The 19,021-nt window shown below is 46.0% G+C and overlaps 2 long non-coding RNA genes across 2 annotated transcripts in view; both read right to left on the minus strand.

The window, feature by feature from the left end:
• Nucleotides 1-547: 547 nt before the first annotated feature.
• Nucleotides 548-4,870, minus strand: LOC120240877. The gene is made up of 2 exons (XR_005530760.1): nt 4,769-4,870; nt 548-772 (listed from the first exon to the last, which is right to left on the minus strand). It is a non-coding gene; the product is annotated as an uncharacterized LOC120240877 (long non-coding RNA).
• Nucleotides 4,871-5,447: 577 nt separating this feature from the next.
• LOC120240876 overlaps nt 5,448-19,021 on the minus strand; it is a 117,322-nt gene continuing 103,748 nt past the window's right edge. Inside the window, exon 6 of the long non-coding RNA XR_005530759.1 lies at nt 5,448-5,520. This is a non-coding gene — a long non-coding RNA (uncharacterized LOC120240876). The remainder of the gene's footprint in view (nt 5,521-19,021) is intronic.

The raw sequence follows: 19,021 nt of genomic DNA on the forward strand, positions 1-19,021 counted from the left end.
ATCCTTAACTTGGGAGTTTATAAAAATCTAAGGCTCAGGCTGTATCCCCAAACCAACTGAGTAGGAATTTCCTGGGAGTGGAAGACAGTCATTCAAGAATGGCAATGTCCCATACCCAAGCCCTTGGAATTCCCAAGATATCCATGGGGCTCAGCCCACTGTGCAGACATTAAAAGAAAAACTTTGCACTTACTGGGTAGTCCTGGACCAGAAAGAGATATAATGACAACAGCTTGGGTTCTGGTGGCAGGTTTGGGATCAAATCTTGCTACTGACTAAGCTGTATGGCCTTGGCCATGTCCCTTAACCTCTGAAGCTCTGGTTTCTTGTGTTGAAAATGGAGACAGTAATGTTTACCTGAGAACTAGTTTATGTAGTGAAGGATATTCACATCTAGCAGTGTCTGGACCATAAAAGGAACAATCAAAAGCCCTTCTTCTTCTCTTCCTCCTGGAATTTGCAAAAAGTTTGAATCCAAATTCAGACGCCAAAACCGTACCTTCTATAAGTGGCCATGTGGCCCCAGGAAGGAACTGATTGTTTAGGCTAGATTCCTTAATGTTTTATTACATGAGGGGCAATTCCAGAAACCCACTCCAGGATTACTAACATAGAGGAGAGCAGAGCTGATTGGTTCACGGCTTCCAGACACGTAGTGGTCATCTGCCTGGTTTAACACAGGGAGCACACAGAGATCTGGCCCTCTGACAGGTGACCAGAGCTGGTAGCTGTAGACATTCTGTTGAGCAACTTGGCCGAATTCTCCATCTTCCTGCCAAAGCAAAGAACCCAGAGGCGCTGGTTCCAAGACGCTTGAACTTCCGGGGGAGCCCCCGAGTCCCTACTCCTGACCACCCCATGTTTTCTTGGTCATCCCTACAAGTGAGGGGCAAACTCCTCTGAGAAACCAGAAACCAGAACTCACCAGGCTGGGAAGCGAAGAATCAAAACCCTCTGCATTTTGCCTTCCCAATGAGCGCTCCTAGAATCTTGCTACCCCAATAAAAACTCAAACCAAAAGCCCCTTCCTTGCACTTGTCATCTTTTCATCCTTCTCATACCTGCTGCAGTTCTTCTCCTATGATATAGCAAAGCTGGAGGTAGCTCTGCGATCTTTTCCCATCTTTTCCCCCCATCTCTTTTCCCCAGGGCCCAGTTGAACATCTGACACAGTTAGCCATTGATTTATTCAGTAAATACTTATGGAGCTACGTGCCAGGCCTTGTGCATGCTTCGAGAATGGCACACAGAAGACAATCCACCAAGTAATTGTTGAACTGACTTAAGCTTGGGGCGCCTGGGTGGCTTAGGCGGTTAAGCGTCCGACTTTCGCTTGGGTCATGATCTCGCGGATCGTGGGTTCGAGCCCCGCGTCGGGCTCTGTGCTGACTGCCAGATCAGAGCCTGGAGCCTGTTTCAGTCTGTGACTCCCTCTCTCTCTGACCCTCCCCTGCTCACGCTGTCTCTCTTTCTCCTAAAAATAAATAAAACATTTAAAAAAAAATTAAAAAAGAAATGACTTAAGCTTATTTAGAAGCCACTCATACCAGCCAACTGGTTCGCAGATACTATGCTGGCACAATTCCTATGGGACATATCATTCTCATATGTCCTGAGCAAAATGTGTAATTCCATGGGGAGACCAACATCAGTACCTTAAATCTTCACCATGAAAGGAATCTTGGCGGGGGGGGCACCTGGGTGGCTCAGTCAATTAAGTGTCTGACTTCGGCTCAGGTCATGATCTCATGGTTCGTGGGTTCGAGCCCCGTGTCAGGCTCTGTGCTGAATGCTTTCTCAGAGCCTGGAGCCTGTTTCAGATTGTGTGTCTCCTTCTCTCTGTCCCTCCCCACTAGTGCTCTGTCTCTCTTTCTCTCTCTCAAAATAAATAAATGTAAAACTTTTTTTAAAAAAGAACTCTTAGGGTTCATATAAAACACTGGATCCCAACTCTGGATCCCCAGGTGATTCCAGTGTACCAGCAGAGTTGAAACCACTCAGCTAGTCCAACCTTTCACCCAAAAAAATACATGTCCCTGCTATGGCTCCCCATTGCCTTTTGTATAAAATATCCAACTGTTTTGTCATGACCTACAGTGCCTGGCACGATCTGGCAGCTGCCCGACCAAACCTCACTGGTCACAGTGCCCAGACACACAGACCTCTCTCCGTTCCTGAGAGCACCGAGCAGGGCCTTGGTCTTTGCTGGTCCTTTTGGTCATGTAGGACTTACACAAGGCTTATCCCATCAGAAACAGCTTTTCTGAGTGTGCAATGGTAAATACAACACACTCCATGCACACATGCACACAAAAACACACGTGTGCACATATACACCCACAGTTGTTCTTGTACATCTCCTTTGGTTGTGCTGACACCCATCGCCAGCTACAGCAATCTTTGTACCAGTTTCTTCACGTCTTTCCTGATTGTCTCCACCCCTAGGAAGGAAAGTTCATGAAAGCAGGGACCTTGTGTATCTTGTTCACCACAGGATCCAGCTGCCTCATGCATAGAAGATGCTTAGTAAGTACTAAACTAATGAATCAATCAACAGATCAGTCATTGAACTAAAGCCCCTACCTGCATGCCTCTAGTGACAGAAGGAAGCATCTTTCTCCCTCCCAAGGTGATCTCATGCCACTGTTGGCCAGGTGAGACTGTTAGAAAATTGTTGCCAGGGCACTTGGGTGGCTCCATCGGTTAAACGTCTGACTTGGTTTCTGCTCAGGTCACGATCTCGCAGTTGGTAGGTTCAAGCCCCTCATCAGGCTTCATGCTGACAATGCAGAGCCTGCCTGGGATTCTCTCTTTCCCTCTCTCTCTCTCTCTCTCTCTCTCTGCACTCTTCCCCTGCTCTGTCTCTCAAAATAAATAAATAAACTTAAAAAAATTGTTTAGAAAACTGTTTCCAATACCAGGCTGGTACCCGCAGCTTTCTCTCCTCCTGCCCCTGACTTTACTGTCACTCCCTGCAGCCACCCCATCGAGGCCAGTCCTCCTGCCCCATGATAGGCCTCCAAATATTTGGAGACTGTCAAGTTTCCTCGCGGCCTTCTATCATCCGGATGAATAGCTTCCGGGAGATGTCGTCAAGAAACACGGCCGTGTTGGCCTTTGATGACTGTGTCCATAAAACAATTCATCTTCCTGAATCTGCAAACGGCCTGTGTTTTTATTTTCCAGGACAGCTGCCTACACGCTGCCAGGGCGGGGCCTGCATTTGCGTTTTCCCCATCTCTGAGCTGTCACTGCTAAGGTCCAAGTGTCCTCTTTAGAGGACCCTGAGAAATGTGCTCCCGGCCATTATCAATTTCCATGAGAGATTCTTAGAAGCTTCTTAAAGACAAAAATTTTTTTAAAGAGCTATGTGGGAAGAAGTCCCTCTAGGAGCCCACTGCTGTGTGGGTGTAAAGAAGGGAGCATAGAATTCGTCTTCCTTCAGATTCTACTTTTATCTCCTCCACCAGGCTTCCCCCATCACCCTTTCTGAAATAGCACATACACCCCCTCTCTACCCTCTAGCAGCCAGCACCTTCTACCCGGTTCCAAAGTTGTGTTTTCTTTAAAGCACACTGTCCTATTTATCTACTTAGTCCCTTGTTTATTGTTCCCTCAACTTGAATGGAAGCTGTGTGGAGACAGGGACCCCACCTGCCTTATGAAACATGGTATCACCAGGAATAAAATGACACCCGGTGCCCTGACAGTGCTTGATAGCCAAAGAGAGAAGAATCAAGGGATGCCTGAAAGGTTGTGAGATATTAGACAAATCAGATCTCAGTTTCCTCTTCTGTAGAATGGGGAGAGGAGATGGTAATCCCCTCCTTACCTGACAAGGGGAAGGAGCAACTCAGACAATGCCTGTGGAAGTACGTCACCAGCTGTAACTCCATCAAATGTTCAGGGTTATGGTGTCATACACACACACACGCGTGCGCACACACACACACACGCACACACACACAGGGTTGCATTTGTAAGCAGAAAAAGTCAGTAGCTGCCCCTTGAGTGTGACTTAAAGGGCCTGATTGCTCTCAAAGAGTCTCCCTTATTGTTTTACTGTCTGAAAATTCCACCATTAGACATTCCTTTCAGTAAAGGCATCGTGTTTCCACTAACAGAGAAATGCTTCCCTCGATCTGAAGATGGGAGGGTAGAGATAAGGGAGGGGAAGATAGCTTTCTTTCTCTTTACCGCAGCCATTTTCCTTTCAGCCAGGGAGTCTTGCTAATTTTTACAACACTTCAGATGCATGAGCCTGGATTACTTTCCCTGCCAACTATTTTTAAAATGGAAGGATAAACTCCACTATCATCAGCCTATCTTTCCAGCTTGGCTTAGGACTTCGGAGGCATTTTCCATCTGGACCTCAGTTCTGTCGCAACGCACATTCCATAGGAGGAGAACCTCACCGTCAAGTGTTTCCTGTCTTGCCAAAAAAAAAAAAAAAGAAGAAGAAAAGAAAAAGAAATGGGCTCCGAAGATGAGACTCCAGGCAAAGCTTTGGCCCAGATGGGTGCAACAGGATTATCACTGTCTGGAAGTAGTGGCAGGGGATCCCCTGTACCTTCAGGAGTGGCAGGAAGAAGTAAACTTGGGAGAAGACTTGACCAACTCCCCATGGTGATGCCTACACTCCAGCTAACCCAACTGTCGGCCCTTCCCTATGCCCTCTTTCCTGTTCCCGCATTCCAACCTTGGTGCTGGCTGTCCCTCAAAACCCAGTCACTTATTTAACAAGCAAGGGCTTAGCTCCTGCTCTGACCTGGAGTCATATGTGATCTCTGTCCCGCAAGACTTCAGAACCAAGTGAGGGCACCAGAAGAAAATGGCAAGCAGGATGCACGGAGACAATCCCAGGATGCTGGGGTGCTCGGAGGAGGAACATCGAAGGGGGTCATTTAATAAGGTCTCAGAAGGTTTGGGAATACTTGTGAGAGTAGGGGGTAAGCTGAAGCTTAAAGAGTAAGTGTGAGCTAGCCCTGGAAGGAAGGGAAGAAGAGTACCACAATTTCCGGGAACAGAATATGCAAAATGAGAGAAGGGCATCTTCAGGGAAGTGAGGGAGGTTGGTTTGGCCCAAGAGAAGAGCATGCAAGGCAATAGCCAAGAAGGGCCTGGAACAGCAAGTGGGTTCAGATGACAACAGCCCCACAGGGTGTGCTGAGGGGGATGGACTCATCTCTAGAATGTCATATCCCATAAGCCACTGACGGAGTTTTAAATGATCAGGGTTGCCTTCAGATCAATTACTACAGCTGCACTTTGGAAAATGGATCCCGGGGAAGGAGGCTTGATGGAAGAGTGGGGAACAAATAAGAAGCTCTGGCAAAACCCACCCAAATGGTGGTGACATCATAAATGAGGCAGTGGCAGTTCAGGGAATGGGAAGAAACTTAGTTCAGGGCATGTCAAGTCCCTTTGGTCGTCCTACGGACCTGGGTCTTTATCTTGGCAGTGCTCTGCCTACTCGTGTGGACCTGGGAAGACAACAGGCTTTCAACACAGTCACTTTATCTGGAAAAGAAGATAATAATACCCAGCTTGCCAGGTTGGGAGGATTTGAACTACAAATGCCCAATGTCAAGTGCAGTGAAGAGTCAGGCACACAGTAGGTCTCCAACAGAGAACAGCTTTTCTGTTTATCTCCAACATTAAAGAAGAGAGATCCAAGATTCCAGATCTGCCAGTCTTCTGCATTTAGCAACACCAAGTCTCGTAGTTATGGGCTACCCAATGTTGTATGAAACTTGAAACATCCTATTTCCTCCTCAACAGGTGTGAACAACTTATAAAGCATGTCATCGTCTTAAGGGAAAAAAGCAACAGCAACATGAACAACCATCAACCTACAGGTATTTAGTGGCTGCCTTCCGCACGCGTAGCCCTGCACTTGAAAGTGCAGAGACCCAAAGAAGAACCCAGCAAAGTGCTAGATATAATATCTGCCTCAAGATATTTACAGCTGGTTGGGGAAATGGATTAGAAACCCATGAGATTCTTTAAGAACAATATCTCTTTTCATTTCTTATCTTAGAAGAACTCTTAACAGCTTTTGTCCCTAGTGACCTTGCCTTCCTTCCTGAAACTCACTTTACCCTGATATTCCAGGGCACCACTGTACACTAAGGAGCTGTTTTTCCAGTCTCTCTTCGTGGTTCTTCTTCCATCTGCCATTCACTGTCGGTGCTCCCCAGGGTTCTCTGCTCCTTTTGTCTTCTCACTGCACACAGCTCCTGATTCACACCTCCAAGTCATGGTTTCATGGACCTCCGTGCTGAGATGATAGCTGAGCTACCACCACCCCAATTCCAGGCACAACCCCTAGGTTTCCCATGCACATGCCAGGCCTAAGATCCTCAAGGCTGAACCCATTGTTTTTTTCCCTCAAACTTCTTCTTCCTGCAGGCCAACCCCAAGTTCATGATTTTACTATCTACTTAGCCGTCCAAGTTCTGTTATCCAAGTGATAGCTCGCTCCATGGTTAAAATCGCAAGTGCTAGAACTGGGCCATCTGGGTTCAGGTCCTAGCTCTCCTCCTGATTTGCTCTGTGATATGTAAATTACTAAACATCTCTATGCCTCAATTTCCTCACCTATGAAATGGGTACTTTAGGGTACCTATCATATAGAGGTGTTAGGTGGAGGAGATGAGTGACTATTTATATAAAGTGTGTCACACACATCACGTATGGCACATTGCATGTGATCTATAAAGGTTGGCATTTATTACTATTATCTCAGATTCTTTTTCCTTCATCAAACCTCTACAAATGATTTGCCCTCAATTGCAGCAAATTCCTGTTGCTTAGATGCTCACTTATCCATTCCAGCTGCTACTGTCTGTGTGTGGGCCTTCATTATCTGTGGCAGGAGGTCCCCAATCTCACACCTGCCCATGGAAGAGCCCCAGGGTGGAGGCGCAGAAATCACCTGGGTGGTGCTCCTGAAACGAATGCCAAGACCTTCTAACTCTCAGATTCTGTGGTTCTAGAACCCCAGTGTCCAACCCAGGTCAGCATGAGTCCATGTAAGTTCAGAAAAGGTTTCCCCCCCATACCCACTCACCTCTAAAATGTCCCCTATCGGGATTCTTCCTACTCTGCTTTCCTGCTTTCAGCCCTCCCTTATTCCCTGGTCCCTTTCAGTCTTCAGACAGGTGGGAAAAGAAAGCAACCTGGCCTTTGACTCCCACTTGCTCTCCCCTAGGATCCCTCCTAGTGGATTGATAAGGGCAAGAACATTCAAGCCACAGATAAGACCTCAGCTCCTGGCTCCTGCCCCTCCACTCCCTCTAGCTCCACTTTGAAGTTCCCAAAACCCTGCCTCTGTGGGCTGATTGTGTTATCTTCACAGCCAAGGTGAGAGCGCAGAGAATGACTTTATGGTTTCCCGTAAGCAGCTCTCCCCAAAGTCATGATTTCTTATAAGAAGAACAAAAGGAAGTGAGGAGTTGGGATGGAAGGAAGCCCAACAGTTTTACAGCCCTTAGAATGCCATTCCTCATGAAGTGAAGGCCCCGTGCGGGTTTAGAGAAGGGAAGGGAGATATGCTTAGCAGGTATTTGATTCACATTTTGAGCAGAGGTTCTAAACACAGGGTGATCTTGCTGTCCAGGGAGCATGTGGCAAAGTAGGACCTATTTCTGATTGTTACAACCTAGAGGCATGGGCGCTCGCAGCATCTGATGGGCGGCCCCAAAAGAATCCTAAACATCCTGCAAAGCACACCACAGCTGCCCACGATAAAGAGTTATTGGGCCCCAAATGCCAATCGTGCTGAGGTTCAGAAAATGGTTTAGAGAATGGAAGGAACAGAGGAGGGAAAGAGAAAGATCCTTCCGCTAACATGAAGGGCAAGGTACCACAGCAGTTGTTTGCTGCTTTTTAATCTTCCAGTATCTATACTACTAAGAGGTCTCATATCCCACTCTGATTTGCGTGGGGCGTGGGGGACGAAAAGGTAAGTGGGGTACATTCCAGATACACACACAAAAGAATACACATGTTCCTGATTCTCAGAGACGTTATTCCACCGTGGCTCTGTCTTTGGTGACCTACCACATTCGGGCAAGTGGCCTCAGCTGGCTTTTCCGCACAAGGAAGGAGAGGGATCCAGGGTTCCCGAGTTCCAGGGCAGAGTGGGTGCTCCTGGAAGCAAGAAGGGGGGGAACCTCAAAAGGGGTCAGCCAGGTGGGCTGGAGAGCATACTCAAGGAACAGAGGTACAGGAGCCAGACCCAGGCTGACCCACCTGACAGCTACCGTAATTACAGACAGCCCCCCCACCCCCCTAGGATGGGAAAGCTGGGAGAGAGCACCAAGACCATCTCCTTCAGTGATCAGCCATATTTCCAGGTAAGAGCCTTTTCAACATGATTTCCTCATAATTTTACTTGTATCTCTATTGTCAATTTACTAGTACATCATAGCAAACAGGTTTTTTTCCAAATCCTGCCAAATATAAAAGAATGTGTGTTTTTGTCATCACAGTGTCCATGTGTTCTTTTTTCTTTCTTTTAATAGACCACTTTTTACAAGAGTTTAAGGTTCACAGCAAAACTGGGAGGGAGATACAGAGATTTCACAGATACTGCCAGCACCGCCCCCCCCCCCCACATATGCACAGACTCCTCCATGATCCATGTCCCCACCAGAGTGGGACCTCTGTTACAGTTGATGAACCTACATGGGCACATCATACTCACCCAGACTCCATAGTTTAAGGAAGGATTCGCCCCTGGTGTTGTACATTCTCTGGATTCAGACAAATGTGTCTGTACCATTATAGTATGATGTAGAGTAGTGTCATTGCCCGAAAAGTTCTCTGTGTTCCATCTATTCATCCCTTCCTCTCCCCAGCCCCTGGTAACCCCCGATCATTTACTGTCTCCATACTTTTGCTTATTCAAGAATGACATATAGTTGGAATCATATAGCAGGTAGCCTTTTCAGATTGGCATCTTTCACTTAGTAATATGCACTTAAGCTGCCTCCATGTCTCTTCTTGGCTTGATAGTGCATTTATTTTTAGCACTGGGTAACATTCCCTTCTATTACCTATAATATTAATGTCTATAATATTCTATTCACCTACTTACTGAAGCACATCTTGCTTGCTTCCCGTTTGGGCAATCATGAATAAAGCTTCTATAAATATCCATGTGCAGTTTCGTGTGGACATAAGTTTTCATCCATGTGCTTTTGAGAAATGGCCATATATGTATGAGGCACCTTGAACTGTGGTCTCTGGGTAATGCCCGGAGGAGAAAATGATGGCTGAGTTTCCTGGAGAGACCCCGTGGCTCCCCTATAAATAGTAGCTAAAAAGGAATCATACTTCAGATCATCCAAACTAGGCTTCATCTAGATGGCCATAGTTCTTTCCTAGGAGACTCCAAAGGATAGCCCTGGGCTCTTGCCTACTGGCTGACTCTACCTGCCCCCTCCCCTTCTCTCTGATACCCTTGTCTAAAATCTCTCCTTAGACGAGGGGCATGCCTCAGCCAGTCAGAACAACCCAGCAGTATGGTTAACTACAGAGTACAGTTAAAGAGTCACATTCCTCCTCTGACAGATAAGTTCCTAGAAGGATCTTGCCAGCTCTGAGGCAGGGAAGCACAATGACGAAGGCCCTGAAGTCAGATTCCATTCTTCATTTAACAAGTGTTTTGGGGGGCACCTGGGTGGCTCAGTCAGCTAAGCATCTGACTTTGGCCCAGGTAATAATCTCACAGTTTGTGAGTTCAAGCCCCATGTCTGGCTCTGTGATGACAGCTCAGAGCCTGGAGCCTGCCTTGGATTCTGTGTCTCCCCCTCTCTCTGCCCCTCCCCAGCTGATGCTCTGTCTCTCTCTGTCTCTCAATAATAAATAAATGTTAAAAAAAAAACAACACACACACACAAGTATTTTGGAAGATCTATCTATGTCAAACACCATTCTAAGAACCAGCCATGGTGGAGAGCAGGGTAGCTCACAACACCTGAGTTTCTGGCTCGGCCACTTACCAGCTGAGTGACCTTAAACTATGGTTCAATATCTCTACGTCTCAGCTTCTTCATTCGTGAAATCGGATTTTTGTTAAGTGTGTGCCCACATGGGAAATGAGATAACATCTGGACATTTCTTGGCCAATGCTGGCAAATCATGAGCACATGATATAAGTTAGCGACTAATTTCAAGAGACAAAAGGAACTGGGACATTCCAGGTGGAGACTTATGTTAAAACTCTGAGTCAAGTGGATTGCAGGGCCTCCCCCATTAAATGACACCAAGAGTAAAAGCAGGTGCTTTTTTTTAATGTGAGTGCTTGTGCACTGGCACAGACCTCCCTTCTCCTAACCTCTGTGCAATGGCTTTGAAGAGAAAATACATCCTTTTGCCCAGGAGCTGACCTACCCTTTCCTTTGCTTCTTGAGTAGCCATTAATGGCGAGTGTGGCTCCCATCCCTCAGAATCCCACTTATCGCTGGGATGGTTATAGTGGTCAAACACCTGAGCCTCTGCAACTGCATCACGAAATCCAGGTCCCTCCAAAACCAAGCTTTTAGTTTCAGCATTTATAGGCACGCCTACAAAGGGGCTAAGATGTAACAGGAAGCTTCTATACCTTTGACTTGTATAACTGTTTGTGTTTTAAATTCACAATACTTTTCAAAAGCTTAAACAAAGAAAAAAGCCCTCGTTGTATTGATTCAGCAATGGGTCTTCTTAGGCCTGGGCTAATGGAGCACTCAGAGGCTTCTTCATTAGATAAAGTCTGTCCCTTTTCTGCTTGAGAGTCTCATATCTACACAGAAGTCTTCCTTTGTGTATTCTAAATAGCTAGTAAGGTCATAAAGAATCAATGGGGCTTTCATAAACCTAGGGGCTTCCTTTGTCTTGGCAGTAAGACCCTGTGAGATGACGGACTCGACTTTCACCTGAAGATTCTACTCACGAGTCTGGCCAAAGGCTTGAGGCACAGCCAACACCTGTCACACCCGTCAGCGGACCTGGGAAAGCCGTGAGGGAGCCCTACCATGTCCTAGGGGTTCGGGCATCCTTGATGGCAATGAACACCTGTGGCTCCGTGCAAAATGAAGCCACAGGCTCAGGATAATAAGAATCACACTCTTTGTATCCAGACTAGGTGTGCGCGTGTGTGTGGGGTGGGGGGGGTGCCGTCATCAAATCCCCAATGAAAGTTTCAGGTCAGGAGGTAAGCCTTCCGGGGAATGAGTACAGAATTCCAGAAGTTCTCTGCATCCTAACAAAGCAAAGATAACCACAAATCCGGAAAGTGCCCCAGGCACCATGGTTAACAAACCCAAATCTGCAAGGCTCTAGTGGCCCTCATTGTCTTTGAAGTTCCTCCTTTCCCTTCAGGTCAAGTCTAAACTCCTCAACCTGGCTGTCGAAATCCTTCAGAAGTTGACCCAAATCTAGGGAACTTATCGTGATGGCAAAAGTAAGGCCACAAGATTATAGCACCGGGAACAGGAGGCGCCAGGTCGGAGGCCTGGCTCCTGGAGTTCGCAGCCCTGCAGCCCTGAGTGCTGGGCAAGTCTCAGCAGCAGCCCTATGAAGTGGGTCTTATGGGAGAGAAAAGGGAACAGTGGCCGGGGATGGAGGGTTGGGGGGGGTGGGGGGGTGGGGGGGCGAATCCAGTGACTTTTAGGATTTACAGGAGAGTCAAAGGCACACCCAGCCGGCCGAGAACAGGAGTTTGCTTCCCGAGCCCTTTGTTCCTTCTCTTAGGCCACGCCTGCCCCTTTCTGCCTCAGAACATCTAACTCACACTCTGTACAGGTCTTTACGTACGTAGCCTTTGCACTTCTGAAAGTTTCTGCTAACTAAAGTCTTGAGCTTTCCTTACTCTGCTTAGATGCCGCGTGACTGTTTGCATCCATCCTCCATCCATGCTTTGCCCATTAGATGCCCTTCAAAGAGATGATGCAGGAGGATTTTCCTTCAGTGACATTCACCTTTTGTTCTCCCATGAGAATGTCCCTTAATTCTGTCCATTTCACTTTTTTTTCCCTTCTCCCTGACCATGAACCCAACCTCAACTTACAGAAGCCTGAAATTTTCATCAAATAATTCTCTATGGGCTAGACAGGCTAAGAAGCAGATGTGGTTTATCTATACAATGGAATACTGCTTGGCAATGAGAAAGAATGAAATCCGGCCATTGCAGCAATGTGGGTGGGACTGGAGGGTGTTATGCTGAGTGAAATAAGTCAGGCAGAGAAGGACAAATACCATATATTTTCACTCATATGTCTTGAGAAACTGAACAGAGGACCATGGGGGTGAGGAAAGGGAAAAAAAAGTTACAGGGAGGGAGACAAACCACAAGAGACCCTTAAATACAAAGAACAAACTCAGGGTTGAGGCGGGGGTGGGGTGAGGGAAAGTGGGTGATGGGCATGGAGGAGGGCACTGGGTGTTGTATAGAAACCAATTTGACAATAAATTATATTTTTAAAATTATATAACTTATAATATATAAAATATGTTGTCATATATATCATGTTAATTATATACACATTTTATATACACATTATAATATAAATCTTTCACATGTTTATACATATAATTTACATATACATGCACACGCAAAGGAGTAAAGTCAGAGTGCATACATAATCAATGAATAAGCTTTCAACATCACCCTGAACCCCCTAACTAGAAGCTTGATGCCCACACATGTGAGGAGGACCCTTGAAGGCTTAGTCAATAGAAAGGGGAAAGACTGGGAATGATTCCCTTTCCCCATTCTCCAAAATGAGCAAGTCAGAGGCTTGGAGGTACAGGGGAGAGATTTGGGAATGGATGAGGGGAAAGCACAAGAATGAGGGAAAAACAAGGCAGTTCGGGTGGTTAATCGTCCAATTCTTGATTTCAGCTCCAGTCATGATCTCACGGTTCGGGAGTTCGAGAAAAGACAGCAAGGAGCCTGCTTCGGGTTTTCTCTCTCTCTTTCGGCCCCTCCCCCACTCATACATGCAAAATAAACAAACTCTCTCAAAATAAATAAACTTTAAAAAAATGAGGGAAACACACTCAGATGTTTTTCTTTTCTTCCTCCAAGACTACTCAGTCTGGCTCATTATACCCAGCTGGTTATCCAACACCCCCCAAATGTCCGTGCTTTCATTCAAGACAAGCTTGTTTCTTCTCTCCTACAGCAATTCAGTGTGAGGACTCAGTGGTCCCCTGTCCAAGGGGTCCTGCTGAAGCCTCTCCCCTCAGAGACACAGGTGAGGGAAAGCACCTCACCCCTGCCCCATCAGAGGGTCACAGAGCCCAGCCCGCAAGCTACTTGTACCATCAAGTCCTCTTCCCCCGTGCCTTCATATCCTCATGGGGGTGAGGGACGTACCCAACTGACTCTTGACCACCTACTTTGCAGAGATTTTTCTGGGCGGTCCGTCTCATAGTACACTATGGTATGTGATAATCTGTTCCCTTAGGGTCTCCGCCAAAAGTTTCATGTTGACATCCTTCGATACAACCTTTACTGTTCTGTAACTTCCCCCTGAGCAAAGTCCCGACCCTCTCACCTTTGTAACCCAGCCCCAGACAGAGTGCTCGAGTCTCTGCTTGCATGAAGGAACGAATGGGCTGACCGACGCTGGAGAAATGCGCACACCATGTTTCTCAAACACTAGGACATCAGTCTGGCTGGGGTAGAGTTTGTTGAGGAGAGGATCCGGAGCTCAGTTTAGAAGAAAGCTCAGACCTATTTGGAGCAGAGAAAATTATAAATGATGGACTGAGGAACAGGTTGAAAAAGCATGTGCACCAGGAACACACGGGTCCAGGTGGACACCTCGCTCTCTCCCTAAGGTTAACTGGGGACCAGAAGCAAATTACTGAAACTCTCTGGTTCTCAGCACTCTTGTTGTTACATACATACCATCATTCCTAGCTGGTAACGTTTACGTGAAGTTTCACAGAAACAGTGGATACAAAGTATCTGCTACAGGCTTATCACACAGGGAATAATTGACATAGGATCTTAATTATAATTTAAAAACCATATTTGAGTGCTTGCTGGTCTCATGAAATGACACACAGACTATGTCAAATGCTTTATAGGCATGATTTTGTATAATCCTTGTACAAAAGCCACAAGACAGGGGAAAGTCAGCCTGCTTTTAACACAAGGAATTGTACTTAAGTGTCTTGCTCAAAGTCGCAAAGCTAAGTGAGAGATAGACAGGATTTGGACCCACATCTGTCTTTCTACAGAGCGTGCTATTAGCCTGACATCCCTATGCATCTTTCATGAAGGGTCATCTCCCATTCTGAAACTCCAGGAAACAAACAAGAAAGAGTGCCAGATTTCAAGGAGCAAACCGTGCTAAAAGCAATTACAAATTCTCCTTTCTCGATTAAAAACAAATCACTGATGTCGGAACCAAAATATTTGTTGAAAATCTCTAAGGGAATGGGAAAATGTGACTATGAATGGACCTCACCCTGTGTATGGGGGCCCGTGGAGAGGATGAGAGGAAGGAGTGTGAATAATACTGGGAAGCCTGTGAAGGGCTTTGGGGAAAGCGGAGGCAGTAGGCTTCCAAAGGTTTGGGGAGAACTGGGTTATTCTCCCCCTCTCCACTACGGTGTTCTTCCCACCAAAAGCAGAATAAGAATGCTAAGGAGAGAAGGAAAAGGCAAAATACATGAGGATATTTTGGAAGGGCATCCCACCAAATTCACAAAGCCCAAATCCCAAAGAGAAAACCCCCACTGAGCTGGAAAAGCAAACAGAGAAAGCCTAGTAGGCTAACTCAACACATGTTTCATCTGACGCCAGGGCCAAAAGCCAGAGTGACCTAGATATCAAACTCTAAAAGACTTCCAGAATATAGTACTAAAAAGGCAATTGCTGATACTTAGGAATACAGATGGCAAGCATGACGGCACCCAGTTCTAATTCATGAGGCCAGGATGGATGGCCAAACACAAGGGCTGGACACTTTTGAGGCGGTCTAGTGGAGTCAATGGGCAGAGTGATCAACACAAGCTCCTCCCGTGGCTTCAGCTTTAAATAGACCTTTCGCATGATTAGCTAAGAACAACAAAGATAATAATAACAATAACCACAACATTGACAGTGTCGTGCCTTGAGAGTGTGCATTATACATAACACTTTTCATACGTGAGTCAACTTAATCCTTATCACCATCCGACAGACTGGCTATTTTAATCACGAGTTTAGTAAAGACACAGAAAACAAGACATGGCGGTATTAATGACTTGCCTGAGGTCACACGGCTAGCAGTGGTAGCACCTGAATTCCTAAGTCCCTGCTTACAATCATTCTGCCATATTACACATGTTAGAGGGTCAGGAACCAAACCAGAGGCCAGGATGAAGATGGGAAGAGATGGTAGCATGAACCATAAGCAAAATGGGAAAAGATGTTGGGCTCTAGAAGTAGAGTGCGTGGCTCCAGTCTTTGCTAACTAAAAGACCTTTTAGCAGGTTACTTCACAGTCCTGTTTCTTAGTTTGTTCATCCATAAAATGGGGATAGTAATACCAACTACTTCCTAGAGTTGTTGTAAGGAATCTTTGAGTTAACAGCACACAAAACTCTTAGAAGTGCTATCTCAGCTACTGTGGTTATTAAGATGGGTGGGCCAACCTGTGTGTTTGAGACCCCCTTCCTGAGTGCCAGGACCAGATGGCTCACAGGAGCTTCAAGGAGCGACAGTGAATTAGAAGAAGTTACTGTTGGTTTACCTACAGTAAGCCTTGGCAAATGCATGGATTTCCCTCTCCTAATGGGGTTTCAAACCAGAAATGCTGACACATAGTAATCAAAGATTTTGAGGTCTCTTAGCACATTTTGGTAGCAAGAGGGAGAACTGTGATCTTCCCAAAGTTACAGGTGGTAGATTCACAGAAGGTCGAAGAATGTACCTACAGAAAGCCATCAACGGGTCCATGTGGTCATCATCTACTGGCCAAGCCAGGGCTTTAAACTTGCTATTGGTTTTCTTATTAGTCTGGAAGAAGACAGCAATAAAAAAATAAAAAAAAAACAAACCCACCATACTTGTCAAGTAGGCAGGTGACTCCAAACTTAGAAGACAAAGCAAATACATGGGATGATTGACAGATAAATGTTCAAAATGGCATACCTTGTCAAGATGGGAAGGAGAGACAAACTTACATGCTAAGGGATTGATGTAAAGTCCTGCCCACATATTTTAAAAATTAGGCTGAGGTCTAAATGAGAGGACTTCGCAATTTTCATCGAGGAAGAAGAACAAGAAGAAGAAGGAGAAAAGGCAAGGGGGAAGAAAAGGAAGCAAAGGAAGGAGAGAGGAGGAGGAGGAGAAAGAGAAGGGGTATTGGAGTTGAAGTGCATGCTCCATGCAAGTCAACCATAAGAAGGAGAAGCTCCGAAATTAAACAAATCCTGCTGATATTTATCAAACACGCAAGCCCTTAACAAGGAGCCAGAGACAGACCTGAGCTCTGGAGCAGACAGGTCAGGACTGAAGTGCCGTGTTCTCGTCCAGGGAGTGCTTACACAGAGGAAACTAGCATCAGACTCAGCCGCATTTAGGAGAGGGGACACTATCTCAGAATCATGTCACAGCTGGAGCCGTTGATGGAATGAGAGGTGTTTTCCTTGGGGAACTGAATGCAAAAGGGACCAGGCCAGCTATCTTCAATATTTTAAAAGGGCTGTCATGAAGACAGGGATTCAACATAGTGCTCTGTGGCTCCTGATGCCAAGTTAGGATCAAAAAATAGAAGTGACAGGGTGGGAGATTTCAACTCCAAATCGAAGAATGAAGACACTGAGCCGGTAAAAGGGGTAGATGATGGGCTTCTTAGTGGCAGCGAAATATTTAGAGATGTTTTGTGAACATAGAGAGTTACACCTCTCTGGTTGCTTTCAAATCTGACATTCCACCATCCTTTGACATGGTGACAAGGACTCTTCCCAATAGGTAGCAACAATAACTACTGAAATTTGTAAACTTCTTTGCAGTTTACAGGTGTCTTTCCTCTACATTATCTAAAAGAACACTCTACATACTTGGACCATTGCAAAGAAGAATCTTTTCATTAATTGACTTATTTCCTCATTCAACAGATTGCTTTTGCATGCCTGCCATGTTCCAGTCACACTTCTAGCTGCAGTGGATACAGTTGCCTAAAAATAAAGCAATCCCTCTCTCACGGGGGTTATGATACAATGGCTGGGGATAAGCAATAAATATATATGTCAGGTTCTGTTAATCTCTGTAAATAAAACCCAAGCCATGAAAAGACACAGAGGAAACTCAAATGTGTATTACTAAGTAAAAGAAGCCAATCTGAAAGGCTACATACTCTAGGATTCAAAATAGATGACATTCTGGAAAAGGCAAAACTATGGAGACAGTGAAAGAAGATCAGGGGTTGCCAGGGCTTGGGGGTGGGGACAGATGAATAGGCAGAGCACTCAGGAGTTTCACGTCAGGGAAACTCTTCCAGACGCTATGAGGATGGTGGGTACACATCTGTATACATTTGTGAAAACCCACAGGATGTAGATTATGAAGAATGAACCCTAAAGTATACTTGGACTTTGAGGGATAAAGATGCATTAATTAGTATGGGTTCATCAATTATAATAACTGTTCTGCTCTGGGATGGTAGGGTGTTGTTAATGGGGAGGCTGTGTGTAGATGGGAGATCTTTGTGTCTGCCTTTTAATTTTGCCCTGAATCTGAAACTGCTATGAAATGATAGCTAGATGATGGATGGATGGATGGATGGATGGATGGATGGATGGATGGACAAATGATAGACAGATCAATAGAGCAGGAAAAGGAGACTGACCATGACAGAGAAAGTTCTTTCAGGTGGGTGTTCATTGGGTCTCCCTCACACAGGGACTTTTGAACAGAGATACAAATAACGTCAGGGATAATGCAAGGGCAGTGCATTCCAGGCAGAGGGAGCAGTGCCTGTGTGCCCTGCACAATGGCTAGGGTAGCATGTGCTGGAGTGATGAGAGCAGGAAAGAATCTGAGTGATGAGCTTCAGGGAGTCAGGGTGCTCGTCAACCTCGAGAACCACTGTAAGAACTTTGGAGTTTGCTCTGAATGTGATGAGAAGCGACTGGAGGGTTTTGAGCTCAGGAGTCTGTCAATCTAATACATATTTTGAAACTATCACCCAGAGAATAGGCCACCAAGGAACACAGCTGGAAGCAGGAGAAGAGTTAGGAGACCAGTGCAGTAGAAGAGGCAAGAGATGAACAGCCGGTGCTAACAATGGAGGTCAGAGAAGTGTCACATTCTTCCTGTATTTTAAAGGTGGAACCACCAGAATTTGTTAATGGATCCAGTGTGAAGAGAAGAGACATCAAAGACGAGTCTAGATTTCCTAACTGATCACTTGGAATTGAAGAAAGGAATGGTGATTTACTAAGAAAGGGAGACTAAGGCAGGCACACCTTCGGTCTTGGGATAGACCAGGAGTTCAGTGTTGATCTTCGAGATCAACTGGGCAGGTAGTTGGATATAAAAGTCTGGGGCCCAGAGGGGAGATCTAGATTTGAGATAACACTTTGGAGTCCTTGGTATATGGATGACATTGTAAAAATGTGCAACTCTTTGGAAACAGGGGAAAGAAGAAAAGCAAAGACAGCTTTGCTGGGGCCCTCCAACAACTTAGGATCTAGAAGGCGAGATGAGGAGGACTTACTGAGCAAGAGTGGAAGCAGCCGGCGAGGTGGAGGAGGACCCAAGGAGAGGGAGGCTCTTGCAGCCAAGTGCAGAGTGATTCCACAAGGAGAGGACAATCAGTTGTGCCACATAAGGCACAGGTGGGCGGGTGAGGCCACTTGAGGACGGAGGCTGAGGTTGAGACTAAGAATGCTGAATTGATGACTAGATTTAGCAACAGAGAGGCCACTGGTGATCTTGATGGAAGCTGGGTTTAGTGCAGTCCTGTGGCCACGGCCTGCTTGGAATGCGTTGAGAGGGAGTGGGAAGAGAGGAAACGCTGACAAGTCC

Source organism: Hyaena hyaena, unplaced genomic scaffold, assembly GCF_003009895.1.
Source record: "Hyaena hyaena isolate Hyena2069 unplaced genomic scaffold, ASM300989v1 scaffold_268, whole genome shotgun sequence".
Taxonomy (NCBI): Eukaryota; Metazoa; Chordata; class Mammalia; order Carnivora; family Hyaenidae; genus Hyaena; species Hyaena hyaena.